We start from the raw sequence: 14,409 nt of genomic DNA, 5'->3' as shown, positions 1-14,409 counted from the left end.
GTAATGGGCTAACCGATACGCGCAGCATGCAAGAAGGTGTGGCATGTTTTTACCCATGCATCCAAGCCCTACCATAAAACTGTGCAGTACTGGCATGGAAAACATCATGATGGCCAGAACTCCCCAGAGAGTGCACAGGGAAAACATGAAGAAAAGGCTGCCACCCATTTTTGCCTATGTTGTGAGCACAGGAGGGCACTGCCTAAAACCACTATTGGGCTACACACACAGTAGCCTGAAACCATTGGGAATGGCAATGCTGATTGCCAAAAAGCAACTCAGAACTGTGGGGAATTAATTTTCTTAATCCCAAAAATGGTTGCATTACCAGTACTCACCACTATCAGAAAGCTGGCGTTTTAAAACCACCAGACTTTTGTGTAAAACTGAACAAATGAAACAAAACCAGACCAAGGAAAGACTTGCTAAGAGGTGGATACAATGTAAAACTATATTCTGAAATGACTTGAAGGAAGTAATTATTTAATGTATAGGTAAAAATTGTCAGTTTGATTTGAATTTAGAAAACTGGGAACAAAAAGTGACATTTAGCTGAAATCTGGGGCTTAATGAAACTGGATTCTGCCTGACAACTACCCCCGACAGGAGTTGAAGCTGGATCAACAGCCACTCTTCCCAGGCCTAGCTGCATCCTGCTGCCCCTTGCCAAAAGGAGTTGTCACCTCTCTGATTAGATTAGGGGTGGAGCACTTGGGGACTACAGGGAGTTGAACAAAGGCCTGTCCTGGACTCAGGCAAATGTTATATTGGGGGCGTCGTAAAATAGCTTCCTCTTGGGAGAAACTGGGGGGCAGCTGTGCCTCTGTGAACAAGCTGGCTTGGGGGAAGTGGATAAACCAGTTATTCCATCCTGTGATGTGGGAAGCCACACCCCTTTTTGACCAGAGCATAATTTTAAAAAGATAGATAACTCATAGTGCAGACTTGTCAGAATTATATAAGTAACATAATTATTTTTGTGATTTTTCTGTGAACATTTTAAGAGGCGTTAGGACCCTGTGGTGTATTCTGGGGGGTTGCTAGTGGAAAATAGGGTCTCACTCCAAATGTATGCATGTTAAAAATCTCACACTTTATCATCTGTAACCCATATCCCTGGTGCACATTTATGTAAAATCTGGAAAGGTTTAGAGATCGTTATCTGGATGAAAAGGGGAGAATTCTGTCATCAGTGGACACAACATCGTACAAAGACAGGGATCGGATGGTTTGGTGCTACAGAAAATATGTTAACTGGACCTATAATATTAGAAAAATGGTACATGGATAAATATGTATTTGGGTCAGAAATAGATTTGTGTGCAATCTGACAAGGGGAGGTTCCTCTGACCATAAAACCTACAGCATCACTCTGACTCACATTTCCTTCCCCCAATCATGGGAGAGGGGAGAATTGGGCCAATGACAATTCAGAGAGGGGCAGGCTTAGCTAGGCCCAAGCACACACCCATTTTCAAAACACATAAAAAGGGACGGCTGGGACAGGTAGAGACATTCAATTCCATTTGCTGCGGAGCATGCTGACCGACGACTTCACATCCAGAGATCCAGACTTCAAATCCATAAATTTCCAGAACCTGTAGCAGAAATTAACTCCAGAATTTGTAGCAGAGAGGCCTGAATCCACCAGCTGAATCCTCTTCAGCAGGCCTCCAAACTAACCAAACTATTCAACAGCGAGCTGTTTGAAGTTTTGCTGAGAATTTTTGCAAGAACCTGTAGCAGTACCCAGAAAGCAGTGTTACATCCAGAATCCAGAGAGGCTAGACCAGCAGAGCAGAGCTGACCCAGATCGCTGTGAGCAGAACCGGTGCCTGATTGACCCGCCGAGCAGACAGAACCGCAGCCGGACGTGTTGACCAGATCTGTGACGAGGCCTAGTTCAAATTTATATTGTGAGTACCTAGCAGAACTGTGCAGAACCAATCTCTTAGTTAAAATAATCTAATCCAAACTATTTTAACCTAAGTAGAACTGCCTCCTAGAAATCGTGTCATCTGTCATTTTTAAAGCTGCACAACTGTCACCTGTCAATTCTGCAGCTGCAAGCTGTCACCTGTCATTTTGAGCTTACTTTAAATCAGAAGAACTACCTTTATTTAATCATCCGTATCTCTAGAACCGTTTGGGCTAGGAACGAAATTTCATCTGAAAGTTAAGAATCTAGGCTTTCCAACGAACCTAGTACCGACTTCCTACTCCCTTTACTTTTCCCGTAATCCCGAGACACGCACACGCGAAATTTACCACGATTTGTGATTTGGCCCAATTTCTTCATCTGTAGAAATCAGCAGCTTTTTGCTTCTCTTTGCTAAAATTCGTTTGCAATCTGCTAATCATTCATAGAGTATTGTTAAAGTGAGCCTGAACTAATATAAAGTAGCCATCACCTACCCTGAACCTCTAAAGGGAATTAAAAGCAATTTTGGCACCTTTTCACTTCCTTGCAAACCACATTAAAGTAATTCGCCTGTGTTTAAAACTCATCCCTGTTTTCCCTAAGCTTGCTGGGAGAACTGGAACTGTGTATTGCATTATAAAGTGTGATTTGTTGGGATTCTTGAAGACTGTGTGCTCTCCTTCCATTTCTGGTATTGCATAGGGGGGGAGTGAATTGTCAAAAGAAAAAGTGATCATATTACCTTTTGCTAAAATCATAACAAGTTATTTCTGTACTGCATTTTATTCCACCTTGCGTTGCGTTGAACCATATAAAGCATTCTTTCCCACCTTGTTCTTCTGTTCCTATTCATAGTTACCTCTTGCAGACTACTGCTCATATTCTGGAGTGTGATATCAGTTATCAATTGATTTATAAAGTGTGATAGATATATATTGTTGAATTGTCCAAATAAACCTTTTAATTTGCAAAAACAAACCTACTTCTTGGCTCAGTGGGGTCAGGGGGATTCTAAGAGGGGGGTGTTATACAAGGGTTGTCATCCAGAGTACTGAACTGGATATAAAAATACATCAATAAGGGTTTTCCTCAGCATCCCAGACTAGGCATTGACTTAGCTGTAGTGTTCATTGAATATCGCTTACAAAGGCAAACCTCACAGAAGACAGCACAGTAATGTAAGATATATTAGATCATTTGACCAGGATCACTGTATTGTCTGCTGGCAAATCCAGGATACAAGCATGAACACTTTCGTTCCATAGTCTTGAATTTGGATAACAGTTAATGCCATCGTTGAAGGCGATTGCCTAGGTTTTACAACACCCCCAATTTCTGGACCTTCACCATACCTCCTCTTCCCTCTCCACCTGTGCTTGCTGACCCTCCTTTAGCCACCCTCCCACCATCCTTCTCATCCTTTTCACTTTTCACCCCTGACGAGGTCACTAAACAAGTCCGATCTATGAAAGCCTCTTCAAAACAGGTTCATCCCTGTTCCTCTAAAACGATCAAGGACCACAGTGACACCCTCGCTCCGGCCCTTGCTGATTTTTGCAACCACTCCTTTGCCTCTGGATCCTTCCCCTCCCTCTGAAGCACTCCTTTGTGCATCCTCTTCTCACCCACCGCTGATTCTTCTTGTCCAGCTAACTATGGCCCAATTTCCATTTCTCCCTTTCTTGGCAAACGCCTGGAAAAGTTGGCCATCTCTCAGCGTAACCTTCATTCCAATTCTGTTGGCACGGAAACTGCTCTCCTGAACATCCGTGAAGATCTGCTCTCCAACCTTGACTCTAACATTCCCTCTGTCCTCATCCTCCTCGATCTCTCTTCTGCCTTCGACACGGTCAACCATATCATCCTGCTCAACCGTCTCCGTGAAAACCTGGGTATCACTGATCAGGCTCTGGCCTGGCTGACCTCTTTCCTCTCAGATCGACCCTCCCAGGTGCAACTTGGGTCCTTCCTTTCATCTATCTTCCTCTCTACCTGTGGTGTTCCCCAGGGGTCTAACCTCTCTCCCTGGTTTTTCAACCATTACTTGGCAACTCTCGCCCACTTTCTGCTCAAAATCTGCAGTGCTACACTGACGACACTCAACTCATTTTCAGGCTGCCCTCTGCCACCTCCTCTCCCTCTCTCATCTCTGATTGCCTAACTGCCATTCAAGATTGGTGTGCCGCCAATGATCTTTGTCTGAATGCCAGCAAGACAGAGATCCTCCTCATCGGCACACCGTCACCATCCTTTCCCCTCACTCTCTGGCCGGCCTCCCTTGGCCCTCCTCCTACCCCCACCTGCGAGGCTAAGAACCTTGGGGTCATCTTTGACTCCACCCTTTCCTTCTCCGCCCACATCTCTGAGGTCTCTAAAAAGTCAAATTTCTGACTGCTCCTCTTCAGAGGTACTCTGCCTTTCCTCTCCTTCCCCCAGAAGCTCATGGTATCCCAGGCTCTGGTTCTCTCTAGCTTGGACTATTGTAACAGCCTCTTTCTAAATCTACCTGCCTCTACTCTCCGCCCTCTGCAACTAATCCAGAACAGGACTGCGAGACTTGTCCTTGGCCTCAAACCCTGTGATGGTATCTCTCCAGCTTTGAAATCTCTCCACCGGCTCCTAGTGAATGCAATGATTAAATTCAAAACCCTCTGCATTGTCCACAAGGCTTTCTGGAGCCTGGGTCCAAAATACCTTCAGCTATCCCTCCGGAAATACCTCCCCTCTCGAGCTCTTCGCTCCTCTACCTCCAACTCCCTCAGGGTCAGTCGTTTTTCAAAGAAACAAGCTGGTGGTAGATCTCTGTCTTCGGCTGGGGCGTCCCTCTGGAACAGCCTCCCTGCCACTCTAAAACTTGAGGAGAATCATCTCCGGTTCCGGAAGCACCTCAAGACGTTCCTCTTTTCTTCTGCCTTCGCTCCCCCTCTCCCCTGCTGATCTGTTCTCTCTTGGTACTGTGCACCTGGCCACCCTCTGTCCTTCGGGCCCAGGTACCTTCTCACCCTGACACCCTCCCGCACTGCCTCCGGGCCACCCCTTGCACTGGGGTCTGTATCTGTACCCATACAGCCCCCTCCTTTTTCTTCCTGCACTTACCAGACCTACCCTGTCTGCTGCCTTAAACATAGCGCTTGCAAATTGCTGGCTGCATTACCACTGTTTGTTGCCTTTATTATTTATTTATTGTTATTCATCTGTTTCTCCTCTGATTCGCACTTTCCACTTCTCCCCATCTTCCATGTACTTTTCCCATCCCCCCTCTCCCATGCATTTGCACGTTCTCAATGTCACTGGGCCTAGTAAGATCGCTGTTTTGTTCTCCCCTGCTCCCCTCCCTTGCCTTGTCACGCTCTGAAACACTTGTGTACGAGCGCGATAGAAATAAAATATCAATCAAAAAAAAAAAATCAATTAATATGTTCTTTTTTATAGCAACTCCTATCTGGTACAGGTACATTGCTGATAATAGCAGATGTTGCTCTGCAAAACCAAGTACATATGCAGGAATGTTTATAAACCTCAGACATAGAAAAGGCTCAGCCAGCCTTGCTGGAATGTGATATTCTAATTTTGCATATGAACACATATCTCTGCAATGAGTGCTTTACACACTGAGCTAACTTTTGAACCATTGTGGCACTCCATTTATCAATATGCATTTCACTGTTCCCTATTGCACATGATGAACATAATTCCCAGAGGAAGGAAAGAATGCTACAGAGTTGTGCCGTAAGGAAACACACAAACTATGTATACCACAGTGAACACAGAAAGCAATACATGATGAATTGATCAAGGCAGAATGTACTTGTCAAAACATAAAGGCAATGGGTTTAGTGCCTCAGCAGCACCCCATATAATATCCTGACATGTGCTCTTTAAGAATGGTGAACAATGAAACCTTACGTCTTCAGATCAGGCAGCGCTCTGGGACCCCCTCCAAGGTGGGGGCCCTGGTCAAGGGCCCCTTTTGCCCTCCCATAAAAAGTCTCTGTGCATTTGTCGACCAATCTCATTCAGCTTCAGACGGGCCAGTATAAAAGAATATTCACTCATCTCTCAAGGAAGCACAGAGACACTTTTTAAAGCAGCACTAATTTAAGATTATGAAATTATATTGAGCCTATGCTTGAAAATATTGATGATAACACATAGGCATTTATAATTATTCATTACGTATCATTCATTACTACATGGGGTACATACAGTCAATATGGCAGTGAATTGAGCAAGGCCGGGGAATTATCCAGTAGGGAAGTGATTTAATCAGGGCAGGGGGTTTATAGCCAGCAGGGCAGATAATGGAGCATTTCAGAGATACATTCAGGAGGGAAGTGAATAGTGCAGAACAGGGGTGCAGCAATCAGGGCAGTGAATGGAGCAGGGGTGGTTATATAGCCATCACAGCGGTGCATGGAACAGGGTAGGGTGGGAGATGTAGCCAGCAGGGCAATGAATGCAGCAACGCAAATGATATAGCCTTCAGCACAGTGAATGCATCAGGTCACGGTAAACAGGAAGAGGGGCAGTAAATGGGCTAGGGCAGGGTAGGAGATATAGCCAGCAGAGCAGTAAACAGAGTGGGACAGGGATTCATATTTTAAGGGCAGTTTACAGCCAGCAGGGCAGTGAATAGTGAAAGTCAGGGTATTACTCTAGTAGGGCTCTGAATTAGGCAGGGCACGGGTTATAGACTGCAGGCCAGTGAAGGAGTGCATCCAAACGGATAATGTATCCAGCAGGTGAGTGAATCCACCAGAGCAATGAATCCAGCTAGGCAGTGAATGGAGCAAGACAGAAGACGTTAACCAAAACCAGAGGGACAGTGATTGGAGTGGTACCAGGTGGGTGATTTGAACCTGTGGGACAAAGGGAGTCACTCAATCACTTAAACAAACAACCCTAACATCTCACTACAGAAATAAGGAATACCCACTTGTTATACTATCCTTTCCTGCCAAAGCAGAGTTTAAAGACTTCCGGAGTGAGTGGGGGATTGCATCCGATCGGAAGCCATTTTGAAACATATTACTGTGTTGATCTCCATAGAAGAAAGAATGCCAACACCACCACCGTAACCAGACTTGCGTGAAGTGTGATAGATTGGGAGGATCATGGTGCATCTTCATTAAATCTGAAATATTACGCATCACACCACCTCACTGACATGACGCTCACCCGCCCCCCTGGTGCAATGGTTATGAGAAAACTCTGGTCATTGTGCATGCAAATATTTCAAAAAGTTGATGTCATGTCAATTAAACATGTTAATAATAACAATGTTTTCATTATTATTCAACTAACCAGTTACTTTGTTTCCTCCACATTCAGACTATGCAGTCGCAGTCCTTCCTAATGTTCTGCTCTTAAGATGGGGTAGTTTATCCGGCACAATCATATCACCACTAAAGGAGATCTCCATAGACAGCACCAAGGTGCAGAGTTAGCATGAAAAGAATAAAGGGACAACAGCCTACAGTGAAGTGTAGACATGCAACAAAACTAGTTGAAATAATAGAAGACTTCCTTCCTCTACAGTGCATACAATGTCTTTCTACTGTGCTTATTAGTAGAGCTGTGGGAGGAAAAACGCAGACAGTGGCAAACACACACTATAATACAGCACAGAAGTGGACAACTCTTCAACATATCCAGTATCATGGAAACAAAACAAGCCCTTTTAAACAACATTTAGCAAATCTCTCACTAACTGAAAGAGCTACCCTCACGCCTAACAAAATGGCCACTGCTGTAAAAGCGATTTTCCAGGATGCACTCATTATGCATGTTGGACCAGTTGACAAGCACGAGAGTACCTCTCTAATATGTATCTGAATGTGCTCTGGCAGTGAGGAAAGCTTGATCTAGCCAGACCTAAAAATGTTGCTGGGAGGTCATCCTGTTCTGTACTTTTTATGATCAGGGTGTTCCATTACAGATTGCTGCAAGACCAGCTGAAGGAGTTGTAAGCCTTTAACTTGCAATCCATGTTAGAGTCCAATGCAGATCTGAATAACTGCTTCCTGGCGGCCTATTGCAACTGGAAGCTGGTTGTGAATTTGATCTGTCATACTACTCTCAACATTTCCTGTGATTACTGTAAACATTTTTCAAACTGTTTTGTAAGCAAAAAGGTAACAAAAGCTAAGCTGCAGTATGGTAGGATTAATCAAAAGATTAAGGTAACATGTGTGTGCAAAGTTCTTTGACTATAGTTGTGCAGCACTGCCAGGGAACCAGCTCTACTTAGATCATTGATCAGGATGGCTCTAACGTAAAGACCAATGTGAGCACCCAGTTCTAAATTGGCACAGGGTCTTCCTCAAGACAGCACAATATTATGGCTTCTCTAGTAGAAGTCATGAGATTGCATGCCTAAGCCTTGCAAGTCACTGTATTGATTTCTTAGGAAGTCAAAATAGTCAAAATGTGTTCATGCTTTACATTTTAGGAATAAAGGATTTCTGTGGCAATAACATTTGGAAATCAATAGTAGTGTGAGAAGGCAGGTGGCAGAACATTGCTACCTTCTGTCTGGAAACAGAAAAGATGGAAATGTACTAAGTGGAATTGTAAATATCCAAATGTGGTCACTGGGTGTTGAGGAAGGTATTCTGGAAGGCATTCAATTGGAATAGCTTCAGTATGGTTAAACAGATCCCACAGTTCCACAATTGCAAGTGATATTTTAAACACAGTGCAGACTATTGAAGACTTTGAATTGCTGGGCCCATACTTTTGGAAATTGTTTGGATTTCTCGGGACTTAAAAGTGTCTAAAGAGTGCTTAAATGAAGCACTGCCGGAAGTGAACTTCATTGTGTTAACAGGGAGTTAGTACATTTTGTTTATGTCCAGCACGATTGAACACCTGAGCTTTTTTTTCAGACTGCCAGCAATGCAGCGATACACAGGACTACATGGAGGTGGCACATGTTATGTTTCGCAAGCCTATGAGTTGGTAGTAGTTTTGGCTGCTTGTGAGTGGTACTCATGTGGAGGGTCGGAGGTCAACAATTATTCCAGTTACTATGGTTGGGAGAACACATTAGCGAAGAATAATGTGCACCGCAGATGCCACTTATGCATTGAGTCCGGTGGCAATACTATCACCACTCAGATATGCTTCGAAAGAAGAGTGGGGCCTCATTTAACCAGCAGTGTCTCTTCAAACATTGGTTTATTCGCAAGCATGCATTCTAATTGCAAGCATAGACATTTACCAGAAATGTCATGTGTGCTTATTCATTTATTCATTTGTCAATTCCTGAAATATCTTGTATCTCACACACTACACATTGAACTGTAGCAAGGCACATTTCTGCTCCCCTGATAGTCTCTAATGTATGACAGATGTAGGTATATGTTTGATACTAAGGGTAAGGGTAAAATGTGCTTTTCCATGATACATAATGGGCCTCATTACACGTTAGGCGGTAGGGGGTTAATGGGGCCGGTAGAGCTGCAGGCCCCGTTAACCCACCGCCTCATTACGAGGTCACCTCACGGGACCCGCTAAGGATGCCTGGTAAAACCAGGCATCTTTAGAGGGTCCCGCAATCAGATCCGGATGCAAACAACGGGCCCGTTATTAACGTCATTAACGTCATTAACAGGCCTGTTGTTTGCATCCTCCCCATTCACATTGAGCCCTATGGGGGCTCAAATGGGAATGGGGATGTGCTGGGTCTGGGTTCCCTGAATGGGAAAATACCAGGCCCTCCAAGGTCGGAATGGCCCGGTATTTCCCCATTCGGCGAACCCGGACCCGGTACCCGGTATTGGGTGCCATACCGCAAATGGCGGCATGGCTACCTCCATAGTCGTAATGAGGCCCCATGACATTGCATATCATTGAGGCCCGGACAACGAATCATGTGGATTTATTCTATTTGATTTTATTTTGGGGTATTTATTGAGCACAAGCCATGTTTTAATAAGCAATAGGGAGCTGCACACCAGAAGGGGTTGTAAACATTGATTAGAGATTACATGAGGAAGAGTGTGCAACATAGAATTTATCACTGCCACACTAATTAGAGTAGCAGAGAATAGTGCTACAACTGCATGGTGGGAGGTGTGTACTATGGTGGCAGGTTCGATCTTGTATTTTTTAAGTTTGTTTATTACAGAACTACAGAAATAATATAAGCATTCTGGTGTCATAGGCAATACCATATGCAACTAAACCCGCAGCACAAATGGGCTAGGGAAAGGTTGGGTGAGGATAAGCATTTTCACCCTCCATGTTATTCACTATGTTTTCAACCCCTTTGCATTTAACACAGATTTTACTTTATTATAGCTTAACTTTTTTTCTAGTAACACATTCAGTCCACTACGTTGATCTCTGATGGCCTCTTTTATTGGCCTTTCTATTTAGTTAGTGTTATATGTTCTTCCTTTTGAAAAGTCCAAGCTTAATCCACAAAGCGGCTTGAACTGGAACTGACGCGGCAATGAACTTTGCATACAATAGTGCAGTGAAATGTTATTGTCAATCAGTGTGACATCTCATGACACATTTGTTTGTTTACCAAATGATAATGATATGTATTAAACAACTATAGAATTAAAAGAAACAGACTGCTTTATTGAGCTACACTTCCTAATATAATAATGGTGTGAAAAGCAATATAATGCTGGATAAAGTCTGCACAAGTTAGTGCGTTATCAAGAATGCTTACAAAGCTGTAGCTCATTTGGGTTTTCCCTCCCTTAGAATCTCCTGAACTAAATCTATTGAGCTAATCTGGGCACACCTTAGCAGGTTCCTTGAGTGTGTGCATGAGCCCACCATCAAGGCAAACATCTTTAAGAGCATCTCAGAGTGTCGATGCCAGTTCCAGATAACAGCAAGAATGATGAGCCATATGAAAAAGGTGATAGGCATTGATATGAAATGCAATGGGGCTGGATAGACTGTCTGCCCCTGTCTGAATGCTTAAACAAATCTGTTTTTTTTTATGTTACTCAGTGCACCCAATAAAGTTCACCCATCCAATTAAGGATGTATGTGATTTCTTCGAAAATATTTCATCTAATGGAGATTTCACCAAATCCATTTAACCGAAAATGAAATCTAGTTTTTACTTTTTCTACTTTTTTTGGTTATAATACTAGAGGGGAAACCCCCTGGACACTTCCCTCACCCCTCCCTACCCTAATGTATACCCTTACCCCACACCCCACCTATTATGCATTACACATATACCATTTCCCCAACCTTTTTCTGTGAAATAAATTTGGTGAAATGGCATTCGAAGAAATCTACGTTAACGTCCAATAAATACAGTACAATCGAGAAGTAGATACTAGAACCTTTGCCAATAGTTGTAATGCTGGGACAAAAACACACGTGCATGGAAGTATGGCAACATGTAACAGCAAAAAGGTGTCTACACAATGTAACTGAAGGAGGGGAAGATTAAGGAACAGTCAACAAGGGGGGTGGGAGGGTTGATGACTGCCGCTGGACCAGAGCACTAGCATCAGAAGTCAATAGGAGAAGAGGTTGGTAGGGCATATGTGAAGGTCAATAGCTGTCACTGATGTTGGGGACAAAGGAAGGTGAGGTGGGTGTTGACAGCTGACTCTGTTGTTTGGGGCCAAGTGGAGGAGAGGTGGATGGAATATGGAGTGGAATGGGGGGTTGACCGCTGCCACTGGTCTGGGTGACCATGTAGTCGGGATGGGGCAGAAGAGGCAAAGCAGGGGGACCACGATTACTGCCTTTGCATCCACAATAATTTGTTTATTTTGTTCTTACAAAGGTGGGTGTGGTCTTCTCGAAATTGGCTTGCACAAATGCAACGATACTAGTCCTCAGCAGAACATGAAGGCCCAGCCTTTTGGCTGATCATCACTCACTTACACCGCGGCTTATGCTGCTAAGCAGTCACCAAATAATTTAACAATGTGTGCCATGTTGCTGGAAAGTGCGTACAGTGATTAATAATCCTTGCTCATCCTCTGCTGACATAGTTTTCACTGTGTAGTCGGGAAATGGGGTACCTCTCGTTCCTCTGAGTACTGAGGCCATAGGGATGTGACACATGCGGTATCAATCTGGAAAGGGGGTGTACTTGAGGAGAAGGTAGGTGTGCAATGATGGAGCAGGTGAGGAGAATCTGGGGCTAAAAGAGTGAAGCAGATGAGGAGTAGGCAGAGGTACAAGTGAGAGAGAGCATGAGGAGAAGGCATTGATATGCTGGTGTGGGAGGGAGAGGCGAAGTTGGTGGCACAAGGATGGGGGTGGGTGCGACGGATGCAGGAGTAAACGGGTAATGCAGGTGATTGGAAGGCGGGGGATAAGGGTGGGGGCTCCAATTTCACAGTCCTAATGCTCTACTACACTTTCACATTCCAAGGTGAGAGCAGGCAACCCCTTGCCTTCTACCAGCATGTTCAAATTGTCACTGATTTCCATTCTCTATGACAAGATGTTGCAACACCTCTTATGAACAGCTAGCAAGAAAACATCTGCCACCTGCTGGGTGTTGTGTGTTAGGGCCCGGAGTTGGAAAGGCATGTCTTTGGTACTTTCAGGATTTCTTGGACTTCAGTATTGATGTAGTCCATGATCTCGTTTGTCTGCCTCCTTCTCAAACATTGGGTATTCCTGAGGGCCTTCTGTTAAGAAAAACACTATATTACAACACTAAATTATATTTTAGCACATTACTCCATAGCAGACCACATGGCAGCAAGTTATAGAAGAAAGAGAGAGGGATAGAGATAAAGTATTGAGAGAGAGAGCGAGAGAGAGAGCGATTGAGAGCGAGAGAGAGAGGCATACAGAATACAGCATGCCAGACAGCGAGAGAAAGACAGTTCTATAGTGGGGAGAGAGAAAGAGAGAGAAATGACAAGGACTGCACCACATTGAGAGAAGCAGAAAGTGAAACATTGAAGCATAGCGGATAGTAAATGATCAGAAAGAGTGCACCAGAGAGAGAGAGAGAGAGAGAGAGAGAGAGAGAGAGAGAGAGAGAGATGCATAGTATAAATTCTATTAGTACCCAGCGGGGGAGAGGGGTGCAGCCTCTCAGCCAATGAGGAGGCTCAGAACAGGGGCATTACCAGTGGTAATTCGCCAGCTCCGAGCAGCCTCACGGCTGGAGGCCGTCATCTTGCCCTGCCGGGGAATGAAGTAAGTGGTGTCCCACTTCCCCTCTTTCCTCCTTCCTCCCCCATCCACAGAATTCCCATCCCACCCCCCCAACCCCACTTACCTTCGGTGAAGTTCATTTCAGGAGCGGACACGCTGTGAACACTTCTGTCCCCAGAGCGTCCGTTCTTGATCTGCGACAGCCGATCATGGAAAGGAAGAAGGGATTACACTTAGTCCCTTCTTCCTTTCCATGGCAGCTATTTTGTTAACTTTTTTAATGGCCGCCATGGAAAGAGAGAAGGGACTACATGTAGTCCCTTCTCCCGTTTCCATAGTAGGCATTTTTCTTTGTGACTTTTTTTCGATTTTTTTCAATGACCGCCATGGAAAGGGAAAACGGCCTTCATTTTCCCTTCCCTGGCTAAAATTTTTAAAATAAATAAATTCTGTTCCGAAACACTGGAGTGTTAACACCGAAAAAAATACTTTTAGTACCTCGGTTTTATGGGCCGGGGTTCTAATAGCAATAAGCCCTGAGGCGTGGGGGCATTACTGAGTCAGGTAATGACCCGGCCCTTCGTTAAGGCCATTATTTCCATTATTTCGCTCTTGCCGGTATCTATGGGCCACAGGGCATTACCTAGCTCAGTAATTCCCACGCAGCTCGGGGCTTATTGCTTAATTAACATTACATAATAAGCACATCATGTATCATGTGCAACGCTTCCAAGCGCAATGTTGCAGTTGATGCCCCTCTTCTGGTGTTAGCGTCCTCCTACTATGCGCTGCAGTCTACTGCCTCCTTCCCTTTCTGCCTCATTCTTAAACTATGCAGCTCCTTCGGGTGCTTCTGCTAAGAACAGATATTTCATTTTCATAGTTTCCAGCTTTCCGTTTGTACTGATTTGTTCACATAAATGCATAAGGAAATCACTCTGATTCTTTCTGTATTTAGCTGTATAAATATGGAAAAAAAGTGGGCATTCATGTGTTTTGATTAGCTCTTCAGGTTCTCGGTTATGCCTTGCAGGGCAATGGCTGTGCAAAGTAATATAATCAGAATGCTAAAAAAAAGTGATTTGTTTCCCTTAGAAGTTATCCAAAGATCTGCTATGATGTTTACCACATAAGATGAAGGACCCGCTGTTTGTTTTTAAGGTGAAAAGGGATCCTGACTTGATGTGCAAGAACACAGTTCTATGAGCTTTCCATTACAGGCGTCAAGGCGCTACATGTTTTATTTGAATGAATGCACAAAATCACTATTTGTAAATTCAGCTTTTACGGAGCAAATATAAATATGGATACATACAGGGGCCCTCATTACGACCCTGGCGGAAAGTGACTGACCGGAGCGCCACAGCGTAAATAGCGTT

Source organism: Ambystoma mexicanum, chromosome 2p, assembly GCF_040938575.1.
Source record: "Ambystoma mexicanum isolate Mex_15411 chromosome 2p, UKY_AmexF1_1, whole genome shotgun sequence".
Lineage (NCBI taxonomy): Eukaryota > Metazoa > Chordata > Amphibia > Caudata > Ambystomatidae > Ambystoma > Ambystoma mexicanum.
This window is presented reverse-complemented; position numbering follows the sequence as displayed.